The following is a 3,778-nucleotide window of genomic DNA, read 5'->3' as shown; positions in this document are numbered from 1 at the left end:
ACGGCCTGAAGAATAAGGAGAGGAGGATGTGGGGACGGAGGAGTGGAGGGAAGGAGGGATGAAGGGATGAAGGGAAGGAGGGAAGGAGGGAAGAAGGGAAGGAGGGAAGGAGGGAAGGAAGGATGGAGGAGTGGAGGGAAGAAGGGAAGGAGGGAAGGAGGGAAGGAGGGAAGAAGGGAAGGAAGGATGGAGGAGTGGAGGGATGGAGGGGTGGAGGGATGGAGGGGTGGAGGGATGGAGGGGTGGAGGGATGGAGGGCAGGAGCACTGGAGAGGAGGCTGAGGCTCCAGGCAGAGGACTGATCCCCCTTCAACCCAGAATGAAGCTGCTGGTTCCGCTCTGATAAGTAGCTCCCTGCAGCTCTCCGGCCAGCACATCTCACTGAGAGGATGAGAGGAGGAACAAAGACGGGAAAAAACACAAACACACATACACACACACACAGGCACACACATCACACATGCCAACCAAAAGAAAATCAGCTCCCCTGAAACACACCCCCACATAAACACACACACACACACACATACACACACAGACGCCAAGTCTCAGATACCCTGTGTGAGCGCTTTTACAATGATACTCTACTCAGAGACACCAAAGCTCTTTAAGTCTGTGTGGCAGTAAAGGTTGGTAACCAAGGTCAACCACACACACACATGCACACACGCACACACACTTGAAATACCTACAGCATCCAAGATGTCGTTGTTTGTGTATCTGGGTGTGTTTGTATGTGTATGGATTGTTTACCAAGTGTGTGTGTGCGTGTGTGTGCGTGGCAGAGGTGGATGGATGAGGACAGTAAATGTGTGTACAAGAGAGACATAGGAGGGCATAATTGAGTAAAATGAATTACACACCACTGATAGGGGAGCCTGTCTCTGTTTAATTGACCCTTGCCGTCTGGCCTGCACAAGCAAAACACACGCACACACACAAACACACACTCACACACATGCACATTGACCAGACGGCTGGATGGAGGGAATGGTACCTGGCAACGGTTGCCAAGGCGGAGCGGTGTGTTTGTCCTTGCACAGGGTTAGGCAGTCCTAAGCTGACAAGAGAATGATGAGGAACAAGAGCTTACCCCCCCCCCCCCCCCGCCCGCCCAAGCCTCTCACCTACAGTCTAGGTGACACTAACAGGGGAGACTAGCCCACGGCACTGAAGCCCCATTGACCCCACGGATCCTCTTAAGGAGCAGCACTTCATGATCCACAGAACTGCTTGCATGACTTAACCCTTGTGTTATCTTCGGGTCATTCTGACCCATCAGTCATTGTGACCCACCGTCGTATTGCGACAACTTTACCGCATACAAAAACACAGTGAAGCATTTTCTTTTAACCGTTGGGCTGTCTCAGACCCCCCACATTGCGAAGGTAAAAATAAAATTATTTTTATTTATTTTTGTATTGGGTAAAATTGGGTAAACGCAACGATGGTTCGTTATGAACCTTGGGGTCATGTGACCCGAAGGCAGCACAAGGGTTAAAGAGTGTGTGCAGTGTGTGTGTGTGTGTGGGTGTGTGTTTGTTCTTTTTTGCAGAGAACAAAGAACAATTAGCTACACAGCTAACACAGATGTGCTCAATTTTAGGAAGAAACAACTATATTGTTCACCTTTCTCTTTCTTTCTCTCTTTCTGTCTCTCTTTCTATTTATACATACTAAATATATGCATTTCCATTTATATATACAGTATATATTTGACCTTGAACAAATTTTTATGGTTATGGTCTATGGTATTTGAAAAGTGAAGAAGTGTCTTGTGTCGGTGCCCCTCCAACACTTTGACACTTTTCAAATACTGGAGAGGAGGGCTTGGGTGCATGTCACTTACTGTAATGTTGCTGGTCTGTGTGGGGTGCAATGCTGTGGGGTGACAGGAGTCTGTGGGACATGGAGAATAACGGGGGTTTGATAAAGGGAAGATGTACTGGTGTTCTTTGAATGTGAGGATGTCGTCACGAAGTGCATCAAGTGTGTTTCTTTCTCTCTTTCTCTCCCTCTCTGTCCAGTCCATTAGCTTGTGCCCTCGGCCTCCGTCAAATCAATCTACGCTCCTTAACTCCATGGAGTCTTTCACTTCAACTCACCTGCTGACAGGATTAAATGGACATAGGACACCGTTGTGTGGTCTATCCCTCACACAACGTGAGTGTGTGTGTATATGGCGAGTTTGAATGTGTTGCGTGCATGTGTGCTTTTGTGTGTGTGCATCTTTATGTGTGTGTGTGTTTGTGTGTGCGTGAGTTTATGTTTGTATGTGTGTGTTTGTTTGTGTGTGTTTGTCTGCGTGTGGGTTTGTTTTGTATATGCGCGTGTGTGACTGTGTTTGTCTGTGTGTGTGTATGTGCGCACGTGTGTGTCAGAGCTTAACAGGCCAGTGAGCAGCTCAAGGTCTCTATCAGAGGTGATGCATGGCCACCAGTCTCATAGAACACATCACATTCATCACCTCAGGGCAGACTGGTGGCCCCTGCCCCTTCACAGGAAGCATCTATGTGGGTGTTATGTTTGCGCTGCGTGTGTGTGTGGGTAAGAGACAGGGCGGGAGATAAAGGGTGTGTTGTCAGTGTGTAGTATGTAAAGTGTGTGTGCGAGCAGATCGTGTTCTTAATGACTATCTCCTGCTGGCACCAACCTGCCTTACGCATTTGCTTTTAGTCAGGCCAGCCAACACCCTTTTCCTACTGCCTCTGCCTCTCTCTCTCTCTCTCTCTCTCTCTCTCTCTCTCTCTCTCTCTCTCTCTCTCTCTCTCTCTCTCTCTCTCTCTCTCTCTCTCTCTCTCTCTCTCTATCTCTCTCTCTCTCTCTCTCTCTCTCGCGCTTGCTCTCTCTCTCCCCCTCTCTCTCCCCTGTTACTCTTTCCCTCTCTATCCCTTGTTCTCTCTCCCTCTCCCACCTCTCTCTCTTGTTCTCTCTCCCTCGTTCTCTAATGGTCTGAGTGGGACTGGTGAAGGTCATCCTCTGGCAGACTAGGAGCCTCTGTGATGTCCCTCTCTTACTCTCTCCTTCCTCCATCTCTCTCTCTCTGTTTCACCCTGCCAAAGCAAAATATTATTTGTGTACAAGACTATGTGGACAAACTGTGCCCCAACAGTGACTGCAGTAAACTGATTATGTGTGTTTGTGTACTGTATGTGAGACCAAGGGCTTTCAGGAGAAGTTTACAGAGAAAGAATGATAATTAATGGCTTAATGGTTGACACAGGCCAATAGAAATGATGTTAGGACAGCACTTCCTCTATGAATTCCCTGCATGGACAAGAAGTAAAGGGATGAGGACTGACAGGCTGGCTAACAGGCTGACTGGTTAACTGGCTGATTGTCTAACTTGCTGACTGACTGGTTAACTAGCTGACTGACTGGCTAACTGGCTGGCTAGCTGACTGGATGACTGGCTGGCTGGCTGACTGATTGCCTGCAACAGGGCTGAACCAGTCAGGATTACAGAAGAGATTTGGGGAGAAGCAAAGACAGGATCTGTCATCGAAAATTCACTAATAACGGCTTTCTTTTTTTTCTCATCTATCTGCCCTCCTTTTCTACATTTTGTACCCCAGTATTCAGCTTTTCTGCAGCCTTTCTTTTCCTCACCCTTGTCCACTGGCAATGCTAGCTTGTCTATCAGGATAGGAAATGAACAGCTCCAAATCTGTCTTAATGACCCTAAATCCTCCAATAAAGAAAATGAATCCTCTCTCGCATCACAGCGTCAAGGCAGACAAGAAATTCCTCTAATTGTGGAGCGCCGCAATATCCCCTA

The sequence above is a fragment of the Osmerus eperlanus genome, chromosome 9, assembly GCF_963692335.1.
Source record: "Osmerus eperlanus chromosome 9, fOsmEpe2.1, whole genome shotgun sequence".
Classification (NCBI taxonomy): domain Eukaryota; kingdom Metazoa; phylum Chordata; class Actinopteri; order Osmeriformes; family Osmeridae; genus Osmerus; species Osmerus eperlanus.
The sequence above is the reverse complement of the archived record's forward strand: the minus strand, read 5'-3'. Positions refer to the sequence as shown.